The sequence below is a fragment of the Pseudonaja textilis genome, chromosome 2 (genome assembly GCF_049901715.1).
Source record: "Pseudonaja textilis isolate UNSWEBS1 chromosome 2, rPseTex1.2, whole genome shotgun sequence".
Classification (NCBI taxonomy): Eukaryota; Metazoa; Chordata; class Lepidosauria; order Squamata; family Elapidae; genus Pseudonaja; species Pseudonaja textilis.
In genome coordinates, this window is record NC_141991.1 from 227166507 (window position 1) to 227187734 (window position 21228).

Genomic DNA, 21228 nt, shown 5'->3' on the forward strand with positions numbered 1-21228 from the left:
TAGCTGCTCAACTTCCCATTTCTTCCCCCGCTCCTGCCTGAGTGGATTCGCCCATCAGGGCTTTAGGAAATGCTATGAGGCAGCGCCATCTATCGGCGTATGTCTGCATCGTTTTTCTCCTGGAATGATGCTTACTGTACAATATTTATGTCCATTTTCTCTGGAGTAGATTCTCTCTGACCCGAGTCCTTCAGACACGGTAATGACATATTGTTGGTACTTGTAGCCCGGTGTTATTTAGTTGGCTATATGGGCTTAGATTCAGAGTGAAAATCTGTGGCCTTCAAATATTGATATACCACGGTTCCCATAATTTACAACTGCCTTGGCCAGTGGTTCATATCTTTCTAACTAGAGAGTCTGCGCTTGAATCAGAAGCTTTCCAGCGGGGAAATACTTGTCCTGCTGTGGGCTGTGGCTTCTCCCAAGAATTTATTGAGTTCACTTAGAATTCTCATATAAAATAAGGTATAAAGTTGTAGTCTAATAATAACTCAGAAGCAAGTTCCAAAGACTTGGTAGAACAACTACATTGGGTTGCAGTCTAAAGTCTCCTGTAAGAAGTTTTCTCAGAAATAAGCTCCATTCAGATTGAACCCAACAAGATTTATATTACTGGATCAAGTGTTCTGCTTATGACTGCAGGCCAAGAGTCTCTTCTTAACTTACGAAGTGCCATGTGATTCCTGGCTCATCATACTGAGGAAGGAGTGTAATTTCATACCTTGCCATCCAGGCAATGGAGCTTCAGTTTGTGACCCTAAATTCAATTTTACCCTCTGATGTCTTGACCATGGTACTTATATCTGTCTGCTTGGCCCTTGTGTACTGTCTGGATTTTTTTTGCTAGTAAGCCCAGCCAAATTCTTGGGCAGAGTAATAAAGGTGAAAGGTGAGACTGAAGCTGACCATATCTGACCCCACAAAAGGCAGACAACTCACCCAACTTTTGGATACGTACGTCTCTGATTTCAATGCATCTTTTGTCCATTTGAGTAAATCACAGCAAGCCAATTTTATTACATCTGTGTATCAGAATATCCCTTTGTTCCAACATCACTTCATTCAGACTGATTATTGCATAATGTACTTGTACTGGCATGTCTTCAGAGGAGAGGGAAGACACCTCAGTCTAAGCAGCACCATAACTCAGAGGTGTACAACTGGAGTGCCCAAGGCAACACAGAACCATCAAAAGTTTTGGCATTCAGCATGAGTAATAAAGTTGGGATATAACTGTATTGAATAAGGCTGTAATTATGGACCTGTTTGTCATGTTCGCCGATCGCGAAAAGGAGGCGTGAGACTCAGTGTCCTTTTTTAAGCTCTTTTATTTCGTTCTGAGATCGGATCGGCTTTCTTCGGATTGGTGGCGGCTTATATTGAACTTGCCTTGCCAGCCGCGGCCAATGACACCGATTCGAATCCCCCGCGATCGGTTTCCTCCAATCGCAGGAGATTCGCGACGGGCCAATCGCTGCGGCTTACTCCGCCAATCTGAACTCCGTGCGTCCTGGCCAATCAGGATCGGGGGGTTACAAGAATGCTAATGTAGCAATACAGAACACTGTTCATCCCCATTTTGAAGGCTTGCAATGGTTTTGTCAGCTTGAAAGCCATTGTGGTATACTGAAGAGTATGATTACACAGACCATTGCAGAGGCTTAAAATTTTTCCAAAACTATTTCGGATGTTCAGGAAGACTTACAATTACATTAAGGCTTTCCCTTAAATCAGCGTGGTGTACTAGTTACCTATGTTGATGGACCCCAAAGAGATTCAGATCCATCCTTAGTCCTGAAAGCTCACTTGATGACTTTGGACCAGTCAATCTCCCTCAGGCTCAACTTACCTCATAGGGTCATTCTTTTGGAAAAAACAGAAGGAGGAAACATTATACAGTATATACTGTCCTGAATTTTTGAATGATAGGCAGATAAGAATGTAATAAACATAAATAAATGTTGTCTTCTCTTGTACAAAGTCCACTCAAAGACAGTTTGCAGCATAAAGGCTGCAGTTTGACCACTTTTATCTTGGAACAAGAGTTCTACAATTAACAATAAATACTGTCTAAGATCTGATGCATACAAAGTTCTGAGCTGAAACAAGCAAATTTCAAAACTGGGAAAGGCTATATTAACACAGTGGCATACTAAACCATTATGTATATTGTGCAATTTTGGCTAAACATATGGAACGGACATACTTGTGGTTTGTTAATCATAGCTTACACTTGATGCATGATTTGTGGCTTATTCAACTAAACATAGTTAAGCAAACCAATACGTGGAGTACATGAACTTAGCTAGTGAGATATATATTAGAGTAGCAATGCACAGGACTAAATAAAGAAAATATTTCAAATTAAAATTGGAAAGGGCAATTCAGATCACTGCATCCAATTTCCTGTATCTGAAGGAATCGAATCAGAAATATATTAGATTGTATTTGTTTCTAAGTGTTAATTTAGCCCATAATTCTATATATACTTCTAGGAAATACTCATTATGGAAAATGTGTTATTCATTAACAAATGTAGCATGATAAATATATTCCAAGTGATAGCCCCAGTTTATAGTGTCTAGTGTTCAAGCAAAGTTTATTTCTCAGAAGAAAACTTCAAGCTTTGCTTTATCAACAGAAATTTAAAGTTATATTTATTCACATGTCCTTGATTGAGAGCAAATGGGTCCTATATACCCAAAATACCACAAGCTTACTGTATAACCAAAATACTGCTTCAACAGGTCAAGAAGTGACTTGTGCCACTGTTTCTTAGAATGACTGGTATCAAGCAGGAGAACTCGGATGTGAAGATACTGATTTTCCAGTGATTCATAGCGTAGCTCCTTTGATTAAGATCAAGGAGAATGTGTAGTGACTGTGTGGTGTTTGTCAACCTTGTCCTGTTTAAACTTATCCATGCAAATGCTATACTTTTTACAAAATCAAATAATCTCTTGTAAATCAGAAGACTTTCATTCATAAAACTCTAATACCTTTACTTATGAGAAATGAATGGATTAAAGAGCTATCCACTATCAGTAAATGGCAAAATTCAGTTTTAGAGTTTAATTCTGTGATAACAATTCCATATGGAACTTCAGTTTCTTGCTGAGATTACTAAATTTCCCCTTTCCTGATATTACTTAACCTTTGATGGATTTTAACAGCATATAGCATAATAGTATATATTTTATATCCAGAAGGGGGAGATGTTGTCAAACAGAGAATGAATATTTAACAGCCCAGAAAATTTGACCTCCAGAAGACACCCACTAGTAATAGGGGAAGAAAAGCATGACTGTTTGCATAGTTCTTAAACTTTGGCTGCAGGCAACAACAATGGCTTTCATGACTATTTTGTACAAATAGATGGCTATGTCAAAGTAAGAAGTGTTAATGGTCCAGATCCAAAGATATTTATTTATTTATTTATTTATTCATTCATTCAGCACGCTTCTGCGCTACCCATCTCACTGACTCCAGGTGGCTTATGTGATACACAATACAAAGACAGCATTGCTGACTTTGGGCAACACTTCTGTCACAGTCTCAAGAAGCAGTTTAGAATATACATTTCCCTCCATTTCAGTGGCATACATTGCGATCCTATTAGAGATTTGCATCTTACTTGGGCTTTGAGATATCAATGTCTTCTTAGAATTTAAAGTAAATTCTGAAAGTGGAATTTTAAAGAAGAAAAGAAAACCAAAAGCTAATTACTCTTGTTATCACAGAAGGGCCTGTATTTATTAATACTAATGAATAAATTACTTGCTGCTGTTAATACATTTGCAATCCCATTCAATTGTTAATTCAATTGTTTATCCAAAAATAAGAATATGGATTATTTCATTTTTTATAAATATTCTGATACTGTGGGATGTAAATACGCTGGAGATGTGTAAATTGGTGTTAACTATTTGCTTTTTTGTTTTAGTTGCTTCTTGTTATTGTATTTTGGTTTTTGGTTTTAGGATGATCTCAAAATGACAAGTTATTTTGATGTTAACATTTTTTTTTACTGCAGAGAAGATATTTATTACAAAAGAACAAACATTTACGAACATCAGAAAAAGAAAGGAGATTCTGCAAACAAAAACACAACAAAGACAGAAAAATACACATGCAGAATTGGAAACAATCACAGGAAAGCAAATACAAGTTGATAAATGCTACAAATATTTTACCAGGAATCTACTATGACCACATCCTTATAAACAAATAAATGTAAGCAATTATGTATAAACAGTTAGTCTCATAGAAATAGTCCTGGGTCTTATTCTAAAGCTTCCCTCAGTGAATCAATCGATGAGTGATAGGTGGAACTGAAAATTAACCCATGCACATATATTCATCTAGCATTTTATTCCTCTTTACTACACATTTTACTCTCATGGCCATGGGCTTATCGAGCAATAACCTTCCTTCAGAAGGACAATTGAGGGAAAGACAGCTGAATAACAAAGTGACTGAGTGTGGGGAAGAGGGTTGTGTATTTTCCCTCCCCACCACTGCATGCTTTTGCCTGAGAGGCTCTGACATGTGTTAAGGCTTGGCTTTGTATTTTTGGTTCCCCCATTCTGCTGTCTGTGGCTGTACTTTGCATGGGAGGTTTTCAAATACAAAAATATTTGTATTTGAAGAGTGGAAGAGCCAGTGGTTTCAGGGAAGCATGCAGACGGCTGCATTCCATGGCCCTTTGGTCCAGTTTCTTAATACCACCACTAAGTAACAGGATCTCCTGTGAGAAGGGGTGAATTCTAACTCTGGCATTTGCTTATAGGAAAACAAATCTTGCTAAAACTAAAATAAAATGATGGCCCTCTGTAGCCTTAGAAAGAGAACAGTTATTGAATTAATATTAATTTCCACTTGGCCATGGAGAACTTAACATTTTTCTTCTTCTTTTCTTTTAAGATCTTGGATTGTGTGGTACTAAGGAAAGAACTATGCAGCTTGAATGGGATTTCTTACCAATGTATAGAGAAAGGGCAGGTTGTCAAGCCCAAGTGGCTATAAAAATAACAGGCTTTGTCCAGATACACTGTCCAGCCCTGTTATTATTACCTGTTATTAGCACATTTTGTGACCTGATGTCCTCAGGATGAAATAGGAAGCACCATCCAGTGCTGTTGCTGAAAAATTGGGGGATTGCAATCCCAACACACCAAGTGACTGTTTAGTTGGGAAAGACTGATTTAGTAAATGGAGATTTCTCTCTCTCTCAATTTGGCCTTTTATAAAAGAAGAAGGATTCTGTGCTTTGCTTCTTTGCAGAGGTCACACTATATTTGCACTATAGCCTCCACACAGGTTAGAACATACAAGGCTATGTCCTTTAACATGAAGCAACATTTACAGTATTTAACATTTGTGTCAATATTATATTTTTCTTTGAACGTCCAAGTTTAAAGTGCCTTTGTAATAAAATAAGGGACTGGTGGGGTAGAGATTTAAAACTTTATTTCTGGAAAAGAATTCTTTCTGTAAACAAATGAAATAAAAAAACAGGAACTAGGTCTGTTCAAGAAAGCAAACTTCTCCCTACTCACATGTATTAACACAGGACTTTAGCAAGCAGTGACTAGACAAATTGGCTTGTGTTGATTTTTGTTTCTACCTGAGCAAAAATAGTTCCCAGAAGAATGCCTGGTTAGGTTTTCTTTTCTTTTTCTTTTTTAAATTCTCAGAAATACCACTGCTCTTCGGTTCATAAATGTCAGAAGCATTTCTATGTACTGCATAGTGAAAACAAGACAGTACATGGCCAACAAGTCAGGTCCTCAGATAAGTGCTGAAATGTGCTTAATCTTACATTCCTTTGAAACAGTTGCTAGCTTTTTTTATACTAGAGCTCAGAACATTTATCATAACTACGTAAATTATCTCCCTGTCTGAAGGTGTCCTACACAGAGCATATTTCTTTGAAGTGGACTCTTTATTATAGCCAAAATATTCTTTTTTCTCCTTGTTAATTTCCAAAGTCATAGATATAGTACAGTAATGTAATTTTATTGGACATGTCATATTCTGGAATGAATGCCTGCTATTTAAAGAACTCTGATTTGGCAAGATATTTGCAGTTCAAATTATAGCTTGCTAGCTGTTGGCTAATGCAAGGGTCCAGGTCAATTAAATGGCCAACTGGTACAGTCCTTAGGGAAGGCATCTCACCATTTTCTTGAGGAAATGACTGATTGAAAGGGCTTTTGGCATCATTAAATGGACCAATGTTGAACATTGGAGAACTTCAGAACAAATACCTTATATGGAATATGAGAACTTCATGCTTTGCAAATCACAGTCACATGAGACCCTTTGTTAACAACCCATAATTTCCTGAGCCACAAGCAATGCAGGCATGTGTATTGTGCTTTATGACTATATTGCGCAGTGAGGAAAATTCCAATCCTAATTAATGTTGTTAAGCGAGGACTACTGGTAACACCATATATGTGGTTCTGAATAGAAGACACCTGTGAGAATGACCTTGGGAGAGAAGAGGAGGATCCACACACTTCCTCTTGTCTGCCAAGATCATTCCCACACACTATTTACATGTAGCCCTTTCTTGAGAATGCATAATAGAATTGTAAGGATCATTTTACTTCCTTCTTTTTCATTAGCCGCAGTTAATTAAAAGGGGCCATCCAAGAGTTTGGTGACTGGAAAAGAACAAATTTTAAAACATGTGAAACATTTGACTAATCTCTATAGCCAAAATTAAGATGAAACACGATTTGGCAGTTTTATTTATTTTATATAGGAAGCCCTCGCAATGGTTCTGCATTCACTCTATAACTTCTTTCTTAGACTATCTCCTTCAGCAATCTAAAATGTGCCTGGGAAGAATTCCTTTCTCTTTGTTTTCTTCTGAAGTGAGAAAAGATCACTTCACTTTCTCACTAAAGTGAGAAAAGATCACCTTCTCAGGGTAGAAATCATTGTTTAATTCCCCTAGTCCAGTGGGGGAAATGCTAGTTTAGAAATAGAGTTTAAAGGAGGAAAGGTCATCACTTGGATAATATAAACATTATCCAAGGTTATCCATCTGTTCAGAATCAGCACCTACTATACATCTTAGCTGTCAGCCAATCAAATGATGTCACATTCTTTCCCCAGAGTCTAGAAATTGTACAGGTCTAGATGAGAGGAACAGAGTCAGGCTCAATCCTACCAACTGAGTGACTGTAGTTATATGGGGTCTTTGGTCCTTCCATTTTTAGTCTTTATTGAGGGTATGATTTCCCAATGAAATCTGGTATGCAATCTACAGGTGGTATCAGAGTTCCTGTTCCTGGTTTAGTTTAGTTTATTGTCATTGTACCAGTACAATGAAATTAAATACCATCTTCAGTGAGGGCTTTCACACAGATTCGTCTACTGTGTTACTTATACCCATTCCTACATTGGGAAGCCCTTCAGATGGTTACCCCTGTCCTAGTCACCTCATGACTGGACTTCTGCAATATAGTCCTTAAAACTCACTTAGAAGTTACAGCTGGCTCTGAATGTGCAGGCACAGTTGGGCAGGCTACAACATTATGCCATTAAAAATCATGTTTTTATGCCATGGTTTTACAAGCTACATTGGCTACCATTTGGTTTCCGGGTGCTATCTTTTGGGGAATATTTAAAAAATAAAAAACTAATATTAACTACTAGCTTGATACTGGTACTTTGCTAGTAAACAATGTGGTCGGGCTTAGTTTTGGGGGAGGAAAATAAGGGGAAAAATTGTGCCTCTTTCTACCAGCATTCATTGGTATTCATCTGGCAAGCGTCCTGTCAATGTGTGAGAGAATTGAGGGCTGTTTGGAAACAGAAACAGTATTTGCTGTGTGAGCAAGGTGGAGACAGCAAGGAGCCTGGGCATGGTTTAGGTCAACTGTTCTGGTACTAAAGCTGCTTGGTGCTGTGAAACTGAAACTGAAACTCCTCTCCTCTGCTTGTGTTTTGCATTTGGAACAAATTTCTTTTCAAGTGGAGAGGGGGAGTAGAACCCCTTAGCATCAGAGCTTGTTAATAATAATATACGAAAAATCCTTTCTTAGTGAGCATCTAGAAGCCAAGAGGAACATACATGCCAAATTTCAAGTTTGTAGGCAGTGCGTGAGTGGTATTTCACTTTTATATATGTAGATAGAAAATATGAAAAAGAAAAAACAGAAGTGCAAAAAGAGTAAGAGAATTTTAAAAAAGAAATGATATATAAAAGTTGACTCTGCCCCCTCCAGACAAGCATAAGCAATTTCAGTAACTTAACGACACAACGAAGTAGCAACTATGCATTGAAATATCTGCAAGAAGTACTATTTTCCCTGCAAGCAAGAACTGGTGGAATTACAAAATAGACAAAGTAATAGAAAATGAAGAAACTAAAGTGCTTTACAATTCAAACAGACACCTGTTACATAACATCCCAGAGTTAACAATTCTTAATAAGGACAAAAAAAATGTGAATATTGGACACTGCAATCTTGGAGATGGAAGAATAGAAGAGAAGGAACTGAAGAAAATCATAAAATGCAAAGACTTGCAAATAGAGGTAGAATGACAAAAGAAAGCAAAGATAATACCAGTAGTAACAGGCACCTTGGTTGCACTCCCAAAACCTCTGGAGCATTACTTGAACATCATTCATCGGCATCGACAAAATCGCCATCAGTCAGTTGGAAAAGGAAGCTTTGTTTGGAACGGTCTGTGATGATATCTTCAGCACCATCAAACAACAATATCTGACCATCCCAGGTCCTTGGGAAGGACTCAAGAGGAGATAAAAATGCCAAATTCAATCTGAACATCAGCTGACATCAGGGAAATCAAGGAGGTACTGTATAACCACTAACACTAGTAGCTATTGATAGTCATTTACATAAGGAATTATTCTATTCCTTTCTAAACCCATCTTGTTATGTCCTGAGGACTCTAGGAGTTCTCACTCAGGTCCATTCACTTTGCGGGGGCGTTTCCCCCTTTACCCATTGGTTGGTTCTCCCCAGCAGCCAGCTATAAAAGCAGACTGCGGGGTCCAACCAGTTGCTGATCGCTGCGAGCCAGTTCCCGGCTTGGCAAGCACGGTCAGCCCTTTATTGTTATAATAAAGTATTGTTGCACTCATGCTCTGGTTCAGCCTCTCTTTTCCCAAACTTAACACTGGCGACGAGGATGGGATGGCTACCAGAAGCACCATGCAACGCTGAGTCACTAGCCGCCGATCCGCAGCCAGAGAGAGCGATCGGCGGCGATAAAGCAACGCTGATCCGCAGCCAGAGAGAGCGGTCAGCAAGCAAAAAGAGCAAACAAAAAAGCGACGCTGGTCCGCTGACAGAGAAAGCGGCCAGCAAGCAATAGAAGTGAACACTGATCCGCAGCCAGAGAGAGCGGTCAGAGCGAAAAGTTAGAAGCGTCTGTAGCCGCTTGTTAGCCCAGCTACAGGGAAAGTGAAGCGCTGCGAGCCGCAGCCGCTCATTGTTTAGGCGAAATTCAAATGGCTGTCATTTGAATTTCAAACCTAAAAGGCACAGCACGGTGCCGTAGTCAAGTCACTGCGCCCACTCAGGCGCAATTCAAATGCCACCAATGGCTGACGGCCAAACTTGGCTAACCCAGAGAGAGAGAGAGGCTGCGAAAAGCCTCTCCAGAGCTGAAATCACTTGCCTGCCACAGGCACTAGAACATTTTCTGCTGCCCCAGAGAGATTTTTCCACAGGTTGTTCTACGGCCCCATCACCATGAACTCCAATCCAGTCTTCCCAGCGTTCAAACCGGATGAGGAGAAGTGGGAATCATACAAGAACCGCTTTAACCATTATATCGATGCAATTGGACTTGCTGATGCTGGAGAACATCGGAAAAATCGTATTTCCTGATCTACTGTGGGGCCATCGTCTTCGATACTGCCACAGCCCTCGTGGCTCCACGTGAGTTGAAAACGTTCCTTGGTCAGAGCTACTTGAAATCCTCACTAACCACTATTCCCCAGGCCCTCACAGATTGCCAGGAGATTCACCTTCCGTATGAGGAAGCAAGCGGACAAGGAAACCATTAATCAGTATATGGCCGCTCTCAGAACAGCAGCATTGCATTGTGGGTTTGGAACCTACCTGGAGGACATGCTCCTCGATCAACTAGTCTGCGGGGTCAAGGACCTACACCTTCAAAGGTGCCTCCTTGCGAAAAAAGACCTCAATCTCGCACAAGCAGTCGAGGAGGCCTTAGCAGCAGAACTGGCAGCGCACTCAGCCACCGAAATCCATGGCCCGACTGCCAAGCTGACATCAATTCCAGTCCACTCCGAGGAGGTGGTAGCAGAGGAATCCCTGAGTGATGAAAACGACATCCACCGCCTCTCCAGCGACAGACGGCCGCAGGTAGGAGCCAAACAAGAAAACATCGGTCCACCCAAGCACATCACCCTGTGCCTAGCCTGTGGTGGACCTCATCTGAGGGCCACCTGCAAGTTTAAAGGAGCCACCTGCAATAACTGCCATAAAGGGGGCACATCGTGAGAGTCTGCCAAGCCCCTCAAAGCTCAACACAAAGGCACCCCCGTCTCACACTCGGGCCGCCCAGGCAAGTATTGAACTGTCGCACACATCACCGTGCAAGCACACTTGCCACACTGTTAGTAAAATCTCTCTCCGTTTACTTAGAAGGTAAACGGTGCGCATGGAGGTTGACACAGGGTCAGCACTCTCAATTATCTCGTGGAACACCCTCAAGAGGCTCCAGCCCAGCCTATCAACCAGCCGGCTCCAGAAGTGCCAGTTTGGCCTGAAGGACTACCAGGGGAGGACCATTCCTGTAATCGGCAGAGGCAAGTTCCTTGTTTTAGAGCTTTTAAAGGTCACCTACCTCTAGTGGTAGTTAACGGCAATCTCCCTACCTTATTGGGGCTCGATTGGTTTCCCCATCTCGGCCTAGGGCTAACAGGAGTCCATGCTGTCTCAACCTCAGACACTGACTCCTTATTCGCTGATTACTCAGATGTATTCAGCGATGAGCTGGGGTGTTATAACGGCACCCCAATATCGTCTCAGTCGACCCCAGGCAGTCCCAATCAGGCTAAACCGCGTAGGGTCCCATTCGCTATTCGGCCAAAACTAGATGCTGAATTGGATAAACTATTAAAACAAGGGGTCATTGAGCCAACAGATTTCGCCAAATGGGAGACGCCCATTGTCACACCCTCAAAAAGACGGTAGCCTGAGAATTTGCTCGGACTACAAGACCACAATCAATAAGTTTCTACAAGTTAGCGCTACCCAGTGCCCGTCATTCAGCATTTATTACACACTTTTGAACCTGGCAGCATTTTTGCCAAATTGGACATGTCTCAAGCGTATCAACAGTTCCCTGTTGATAACCAAACAGCGGAACTCCAGACCATCGTCACTCACAGGGTGCTCCGATGCAAGCGTCTCCAATTTGGCGTAAGTGTTGCCCAGGTATCTTTCAATCCCTCATGGAGCGGATTTTACAGGGCCTCCTGGGTAGTACCCTACTTGACGACATCTTAGTCTCGGCCAGGGACAGACCCCAACTCTTCCAGAGAGTTCGAGCAGTGTTAGAGAGGTTCAGACAGCATGGCCTCAAATTGAAAAAAAGAAAAATACGCCATTGCCACTAGACAGGTGGACTTTCTGGGTTATAAAATTGACGCCTCAGGCATTCACCCCTGGAGTCCAAGGTTAAGGCAATTCACGAGGCACCCACTCCAACCTCCAAAACTGAACTACAGGCCTTCTTGGGGCTATTAAACTTTTACGCGTCTTTCTTGCCCCATAAAGCATCAGTAGCTGAACCCCTACACAGATTACTGGATAAAAAGTCACCTTGGCACTGGGGGCACAAAGAAGACCATGCTTTTCACGCCGTGAAATCACTACTCACGTCAGAGGCGGTACTTATTCAATTCGACCCCAACCTTCCTTTAGTCCTGGCAGCAGACGCATCCCCTTTGGAATTGGGGCAGTATTAAACCACAGGCTTCCCAATGGCGCCGAGGCTCCCATTGCCTTTTTCTCCAGGACGCCTCCGCAACAGAGCGTAATTACAGCCAGATCGATAAGGAAGCTCAGCGGCTGTTGCAGCAGTGAAAAATTTCATGAATTTCTCTTTGGCCATTTTTTCGAGCTGGTCACAGACCACAAGCCCCTCCTGGGTCTACTGGCCGGAGACAAACAGACCCCTCAAGTCCTTTCCCTAGGATGACGAGATGGACCCTCTTCCAGCAGCCTACTCCTACAGACTCTTACACCGGCCAGGTAAAACATTGTCCCACGCTGACGCTCTCAGCCGCTGTCCCTTGCCGGCTCCGGCTGAAGACCCTGCTCCTGTCCACGCCATTTTCGAGGTAACCCAATTGGACCTCCCCATCACTGCCCTTGACATTGCTGCTAAAACCAAGGCAGACAAAGCGCCGCCCAGGTGCTCGACTGGGTGAGGAGGGGGTGGCCGGGTGGCAATGTGGAAAACAAATTCTCACCTTTCAAGACCGCATGCAGGAACTGTCAGTTTGCAGGGCTGTCTACTGTGGGGCACTCATCCCGACCTCACTCGTACCCGGGTCCTGGAGCGTTGCACGAGGGACACCCTGGCATCGGTGAGAATGAAGGCATTAGCACGCAGCTACGCTTATGGTGGCCAGGCCTCGCGAGGCGTTGTCAGTTGGGTAAGTTCCTGCAACATCTGCCAGGAATCCCGTCCGGCTCCTCCTATTGCCACCCCTACTAAATGGGAGAGCGCCAGCGCTCCGTGGTCCAGAATCCACATCGACCTGGCGGCCCCATGGGAAAATGTTCCTAGTGGTCGTGGGCGCCTATTCTAAATGGATTGACGTTGCACAGCTATCCACGACCACCACACAAGCAATCACCAACGTATTAACACGCCTGTTTGTTGCACACGGGCTTACCCGACTCCATTGTCTCCGACAATGGCCCACAGTTCGCATCAACCGAGTTCAGCCGTTTCGCTGCCAACCTGGGTATCCGCCACATTTTCACAGCCCCATTTCATCCTGCCAGTAACGGATTGGCTGAGAGGGCCGTCAGGACCACTAAAAATAAGGATGACTGGCACCACAAACTCTCGCGTTTCCTGATGAGCCAGCATTCAACTCCATGTTCAGCCACCAACAAGTCCCCAGCTGAGCTCCTGATGGGCAGGCGTCTGAGGACTGTATTGGACAGACTTCACCCACAATACTGCCCTGACTCTCCCTCGCTTCCACATCGGGGGTTAGACATTTTATCTTACAGGAGCCAGTATTTGCGAGGAACTTCGCTGGAGACCCCTCTGGATCCCGGGCGAGATCGTGGCCATCACCGGACCAAGGTCGTATCGGGTCAGACTGGAGGATGGCGGGTCTGGAGAAGGCACCTGGACCAGCTGCGTAGGCGCCTCAGCACCCACACTAGCAGGGACCCAGAATCTGCAAGCGACAGGAGGTCTCAGCATCAACCCCACATCCACATCCTTCCGGCGACCAGTACACCAACAGTCGGTCCAGAAAGCCCGAGCACGGACAGCGGCGCCCAGGCGGTGGACCAGCCCGATCCAGTATACGGGAGCATGTCCCCAGTGACCAACCCTACGAGTCCCGGGCCTGCCCGAACCGGGGAGCACGTTGGTGACACCTACCCGGCTCTGCCTTCCCAGACAGACTCTGAGCGGACAGTCAGCGTTCCAGAGCTGCGCCGTTCCGGCGCCAACATAAACCTCCTGCCTACCTCAAAGACTATGCGTGTTCACATCTGGGGGAAGGGGTGTTATGTCCTGAGGACTCTAGGAGTTCTCACTCAGGTCCATTCACTTTGCGGGCGTTTCCCCCTTTACCCATTGGTTGGTTCTCCCCAGCAGCCAGCTATAAAAGCAGGCTGCGGGGTCCAACCAGTTGCTGATCGCTGCGAGCCAGTTCCCGGCTTGGCAAGCACGGTCAGCCCTTTATTGTTATAATAAAGTATTGTTGCACTCATGCTCTGGTTCAGCCTCTCTTTTCCCAAACTTAACACATCTCATGTGCCATACACCCGATGACAGCAGTTGCATTGTTTATTTATAGTTTGGGCATGTGAGTGTTCCATTTTTTGATCCAGAGTCTTCCTTTATTTAAAGTAAATGATGGGAACCCTGCTTTTTCAAGAGGCAAGTAGACTTTCTGTTTTTTCTTTGACAATGTTTCGCTTCTCATCCAAGAAGCTTCTTCAGCTGAAGAAGCTTCTTGGATGAGAAGCAAAATTTCTTCAAGCTATGGGGTTAGCATTGTGGCATCATGACGTACATTTCCTCACTTTTCATGTTCTATTGACATGCATTTCCCTCCCCCCATGCACCAATACCATTTAGCCTTTCTGAGCCACTGCAGCTGCTATGTAACAGTAGAAGTTCATGGGAAGAGAAAATGTTGACCCTTCCATTCACATTTTCTGTATATGTGTGCATTGCTCTGGTCATATGATAGGTGAGAGGACGCTAACTATTTATATTGCCTTCAGTCTCCATAGCTTGAGAGTTATAATGGTGAAATAATGTGTATGCGATGTGCATTTGGCATCAGTCACTTCTACAGCCTTCATTCTTAAACTGTCATTTGTGACAGACAGTGGGATGAAAAGGTGCTTACCTGGTGATATATATATATATATATATATATAGATAGATAGATAGATAGATAGATAGATAGATAGATATATGTTTTCTGAGGTTCTGCGGGTATTTGTATATGGATCTTTGGTTGTTGGGTTTTCTCGCGTAAGATTGAAGTATCTGAGCAGCGTTCGATTAAGTCTCATTCATCATCTTCAGGCTTTGTCTCCGGCTCTGTGCTTCTCAGATTACTCACATTACTCTGAGAAGCACAGAGCCGGAGACAGAAGCCTGAAGATGATGAATGAGACTTCATCGAAACGCTGCCTAGATACTTCGAATCTTACGCGGGAGAAAACCAACAACAAATATATAATATATATATATATATATATATATATATATATATATATGGCATTCGGCTTTGCTCTGGGTTTTTCCATCGTCATAGTAGTTGTGCTTTTAAAGTTGTAGCGGCGTTTCAGCAGAATTCATCTGCCATCATCAGGCTTCTGTATAGTGTTCATCTAGTTCACAGATGAACACTATACAGAAGCCTGATGATGGCAGATGAGATTCTCCCGAAACGTTGCTACAACTTTAAAAGCACAACTACAATGACGTGGGAAAATACCCGAACAAAGCTGAATGCCATACATGTAAGTACCCGCGAAAACTTAAGAAAACATATACACACACACACACACACATAGATACATTAATCTATTCCTTTCCTTTTCCTAGCATGGCTTAGATTGTTGCAGAACCTGGTCAATAGTTTATTTACCACTAGGAAGATATTATAAGGGACCTGAATAGGAAACAGATTGTCCATAAGCTGCTGCATTGCAGAAAGAAAAAAGAAAGAAAGATCCAGCTCTGCTCTAGTTCCACATATATCAGCATAGAACCACAAAGATATGGTTCAGATCCTGAAACCAGCCAGCATCAACTCCAGAATCAATTCAGAAGTGGCTTCATGTTCTTGATTGGCAATGTTTTATTTTGTAAAAAACATATTAGGAAAAACACTATTCTGCTTCCTTGATATGTCAGCTAAATGATTTGCCATTTAAAAAACACCTTTACTGCTACTCATAGACATAATCACATAATCTTATGTTTTAATCATGTTTTTTGCTATAATTTAGTGTTATCTTGTATTTGTACTCAGAACATCATTGTGTTACGGAAACTAAGGTTTTAGGGCAAAGGATAGGCTGCATGATCTGAAAAAAGAATGGCCATTTCTCTTGTTAGATTTATTTAGTATAAACATGACACATTTGATCTTTATGCTATCTGGAAAATATTTTGATAAATGTCATTAAGAATCTATTGCTGAGAAAGCTGCAATCAATTAGGAAATCAGTTTTAGCAATTCTTAGCAATGTCTGTTTCTATAGGTGAGGTTGGAACAATAATAAGTGTTGTTCTTTCCAGAATTAATCCTTTAAATCTCATTTTATATTTTTTTCTAGTCCAACAGTAGAATAGAATAGAATACCTTATTGGCCAAGTGTGCTTGAACACACAAGGAATTTGTCTTTGATGTATAAACTCTCAGTGTACATACAAACAACAAAGTAATATAAGATACCAATAGGAGAAGATAGTAGAAAAGATGAGAAGGATAATAGTAATAGAGCCGTACTACATGGATATATATATATCCTTAAACATGATACATACTGTGGGAATTAGGTGTTCAGCAGAGTGATTAGACTAGAAATTCCATAATAAATGTATGTAGTTATTTGTGTAAATGAAATATATAATAATTTGTTATTACAGATAAAGTCTAGCAAGAAAAGGATATTTGAAAAGAATGCACCAGTTTTGGAAAGAACTACACTCAGATTCAGAAATAAAAGAACAGAGGCTAGCATATCAACATCAATTGATAATGCAAAATAGAGTATTAACAGAAGCAGAATTGAAAGAATTGAAAAGGTCTATCCAGAACAAAGAAATCAAAGCCTTGCCAAAAGTAACTCAGATTGTAGAGGCAAACCAGGGGAATTGGCAGAAGGGAAGCTAGCACAATTATTGAATTGTTTTCATTCCAAAATCAGGCATCCTCTCATCTGTCTCAGAAAGAACAAAGCCTTCTAACTAAAAAGTAGAAGAATTGAAACAAATAATTGCTGAGAGTGTAGAACAGCACAAGAATAACAATAAGGTTGCCTGTGTTACAGCTTATTTCAAATAAACAGCTAGCACAAACATTAATGTGTCAAATATAAGCACCTGGTCACTGCAAGAAAAAAACCAGCCAATGTGCAGTATAGCTGCAGTTATGACTGAATACTTGTGATGCAAAATCAACAACAAAAAAAGCCAAACAATGCATCACCAAAATGGAAGATCATGTTGGAAAATAAGATCAGCAAGCTGAGATCAGATGCAAGCAAACTAGAAAAGACAAAAGAAAAACAGAAGAACAAGAAGACCAAAGAGTATCTGATCAAGAAATATCACCCAGAAACAAGGAAGACCAAGAAAGCATTAGAAATAATAAAGCAGCAAATAACAGTTACAGCCAAGAAGATCAGGAGATATGAAGGCTGAATTGCAAATTATAGGCAGACTCTCCAATTTCAATCCAATCAGAAACATTTCTACCTATCCATCAATGGAGAAACTATAGTGAATGAGTCAATACCTGACAAGGAAAAAACAGTGCAGTTCTGAGTATAGATACAAATAACCCAAAGAAATCTAACAAGAATGCAGATTGGTTAAAGGAGGTGGATAAAAATAAAAAAAGCTGAAATGAAAAAAACATGTAATAACAGCAGAAATGGTGGAGAAATTATTTTGCAGGAAACCAGAAGTAAAAGACAGAAACTGGAAAATAATATAGCATATTGCAGTCATGTGATTGCACATGGCTGTGTAAAGGTGAGCTGGTTGCAAAGGGACCAAATTAAATGACCACAGGTTTGTGTGTGTGTGCCTCTCTCTCTCTCTCCCTCTCTCCCTCCCTCCCTCCCTCCCTCTCTCTCTCTACCTTTTTTGGGGAGAAAGGTCCATTGTCATTTCAAATGGCTGTTAAGTGACTGGTCATAAATTGAGGACTGTCTGGACTTCCGGTTTGAGCTTCTTCAGCGACAGACCAAAACCTCGTCTCTGCGAGGCTTCAATCTGTGCTCGCTGCTGGAGCGCCCTGAGCCGGCTGGTTTTGGGGCTAAGCCACCCCGTAGAGGTGATGAAGAGAGGGGAGACTGCCATCAGGGTTGAGGAGAGCCGCATCTCTCCTCCCCAGCTGGCCATTACTCCCTTTCCTGAAGGCAGTTGCAGCGGTGGTCAGAAATGGCCACCACAAAGAAGAACTCGACCGGAAAAGAATGTGCAGGAGGAAGATAAGAAGAGAAAATTTTGGTTGACCGGGTCAAACAGCAAAAGCAACAAATAAGGTACCCTGGAATTTAAACTTAACAACATTGTTCCCTAAGAAGATTTTTAAGCTGCGAAGGAGAGAGAAAAGGAAAAAGATTTGGTTTTCTCCTTTTCCTATACTGACAGCTAAGAGACTTAAGCAAGAAATTGGAAAAAAATCCACTTTGACATCAATAGGCATTTAATGCTGAAAATAAAAAGTCAAAGGGATAATAAAGATTTCTGGATAATTAAAAGCTTTTGAAAACAGGAAAGGAGAGAGGAAGAATAAAAGGGCAGGATCTGGAAGGGAGGAGACTGCCTGGAATTAAAAAAGAACTTACAGCAAAATCTCAACAAGACTTCCAAAAGATACATTCTAACTGAAATATCACAACAAAAACCCCAGGAAGAGAAAGTTGAAAAAGAAATAAGAAGATATAACTCGGGACTATCTGGATTACTTGATGATTTCTGGATTCTTGGTTATTGTTTTGAATGACTAAAATCAATCGGGTGGTTGTTTAATTTTTTTTAAAAATGGCTCCACTTTTAGAAGAACTGAAAAAGGAACTTTAAAAGTACAAAGAAGATGCACAAGAAGGGAGAGGTTCTTTTGGCTTCGTATTTCAGTTTTTAGAAATGGAGATTTGGAATTATGAGAAACAACAAGAAATGCCTGCAGAACAAGAAGATTGTGACAAAGAAGAAGCCATCTTTAATGAACAAGTAATCTTAGATGGGGGGAAAAAGGAAAGGGGAGAAAGAGAATGGAAAGTTTAAGATTAGGAAAAACAACTAAAAAAAAATAGAGTGAAAAATAAGTATAAAATCAGAAAGCAACAGAAGAGGGAAATGCAGGAGAGAATTAGAACTAGTGAGACAAGGGAGTAAAAAGGGGAGGGAGAAGATGAGAGGGAAGAAAGAAAGGAAAAGAAGTTATAAAGGACAGAAGCAAAATATAGAGAAACAGGGTCTATTTAGAGATAATGGGTGAAAACTTAATGGAAAAAGGGATTCTGCAAAGGTATATAAGATAGTATGGTTATATTAGAAGCAGAAATATTTTAGAAAATATGAAACAATGTATGAGTAAAATGTCTGATAAAATAGCTATCATAAGCTATCAGAATGCTTGTCAATAAATGTAACAAAAGGTATATTTAATGATTTATAAAACATATGTGAAGAGAAATAAGGGAAAATTAATTATGGAGATTATATGTGTTTTTAAGGAAGTATGATATTTAATTGAAAAGAAATGTTAAAGATGTTATGGTTTTAATGATTATTAATGATAGAACTGAACTGGAATGGAATGAGGGTTTATAATTACATATATTTACAATCTTTTTTTTAAAAGAATATAGTGTGTATTATAAGAATGTGCCAAGCAGAATTCGACTAGAAGTTATATATTATGTATTATATTGAAGGTCATAAACTTAAGGTATATATTGAAGTTTAAATAAGAGTTGAATGTATATAATTAAAAGATATAAAGGTGTCATACTCCAATTAGTAACTACAGGAGAAAACAGAACAGACAAAAGTATAAATATAATGATTTGAATTGAGATGAGATAATCAAAATAAAATTGAGAAAATTAAAAGAGGGGAAAAACTATATAGAAAATGTAAAATAGTATAAGATATGGAATAGAATACAAAAAGGATCATGAAATTGAGTTTTGTGTCTGTATAAAGAAGTTCAACCCGGGACCATGCTATTTTCAAAAAAGATGTTTTACTTGTATTTTGTGTGTGAAAACCCAAATAAAACTTTATTAAAATAAATAAATAAATAAATTGAGGACTGTCCGTAGTACCCCACTATTGAAATATTGAGAGAATTCTGACATAGACAAAATCTTTGTGCAAATACAAAGCTAGGTAAGACATTGTGTGTATAAAAATGACTTGCTGAATCTGCACTTTGATAGACTCAATTCTTTTTTTCAGCTTTGCATCCACGACATCTTCTGATCAACTTCTGAGCACAGCAGGACAGATACAGTGTTCCTCTACATCTAGCAATCTTTTGAATCAGGGTCTTTCCTTTCTAGGAGCTCTGCCTGCACTTGAATTTCTTGGTAAAAAAATTTCTTTGGAGCATAATTTGCAACCAGGCATTCTAAATTTAAGTATTTTATGGCTTGTTTTTAATGTTCTTAGCTTTCATTATAAAGTAAAAACATTAATTTTGATAATATAGATTCCCGACTTCCTGTTAATAGAGTTTAAATAGAAATATATTTTGTTGTGTTAATGCAGCAGGTTTGAATTAGAGTTGACAAGTTTATTATATATTTTAAGCTCTATTGTGCTGGCTAGAATGAATCATAAGATATATTGCACTGTACCTGACCGAATGTATTTTAAACAAAAAAATAAATACCGTAAAACATAACAAACCAGACAGGCTGCACTAATCTTTTAATCCGTTCCTTATTTCAGAGTTTTGAGAACAAGTTCTCATACTTCATTTTGCAACTATAGTCCACTCTGATATTTAACATGCATGAATAAAGAATAATAATGATCTCTTGTTCATGTAAAAGTGTTGCAGACTCTGATACTACTTTTGGAATTCAGCTTTATGTGATATATTTATTTTTTATCTGAGAATATAGTTATATACATAGTATAATGTTTCACTGCTCTGGAGCCATTATTTTTCCAAAATTATCTGGAAGTAAAATAGAAGTTTTGTTTAAATGCATTTTAAATTAAAAATACTTCATATGTGCCTATCCCACATTAGTGCTTGAAGTTGGCACTGGTAAAAAAAAAGAGGCCAACGTATTTGGTAATTGGACAATTACAATGCACTTACATAGAGTTTCCATTAAAAACTACCCAAAAACTGCACTTGGTAATTATTGACATTTAGGATTGCCGTATAACACTGATATTGTGGATACTTCACTAATTTCTGTAGTAAGAAGAAATTTTATGGAAGATATTATCCCATGGAAACCAGTGGTTAACATGATTGTATTCTTTCACTTGCAAGTAAATTTAAATCCCATCATTGGGAGGAAGAAATGGTTCGTTCTCAAGAGATTGGGAACAAGTTATTACTGTATATGGGTACAAATAATGAATGGCCACCATAGAATCTGCATGTGTTAGATATATAATAATTTCCTACAAATAGTGATTGGAAACAAGAAGCATGGTTTTAGGTTAATTAATGTTAGTATGATCAACTTATAAAATGCCACCCAAATATATGGGGCATTG

General features: G+C 40.3%; 2 long non-coding RNA genes across 2 annotated transcripts; both read left to right on the plus strand.

Annotated features, from left to right (window-relative positions):
- The first annotated feature begins 78 nt into the window (after positions 1-78).
- LOC148127397 (uncharacterized) lies at positions 79-4073 on the plus strand. Its single transcript, XR_015742334.1, has 2 exons — positions 79-199; positions 4037-4073. It is a non-coding gene; the product is annotated as an uncharacterized LOC148127397 (long non-coding RNA).
- Positions 4074-4099: 26 nt separating this feature from the next.
- On the plus strand, positions 4100-15473 carry LOC148127398 (uncharacterized). Its single transcript, XR_015742335.1, has 2 exons — positions 4100-4236; positions 15346-15473. It is a non-coding gene; the product is annotated as an uncharacterized LOC148127398 (long non-coding RNA).
- The last annotated feature ends 5755 nt before the right edge of the window (positions 15474-21228 follow it).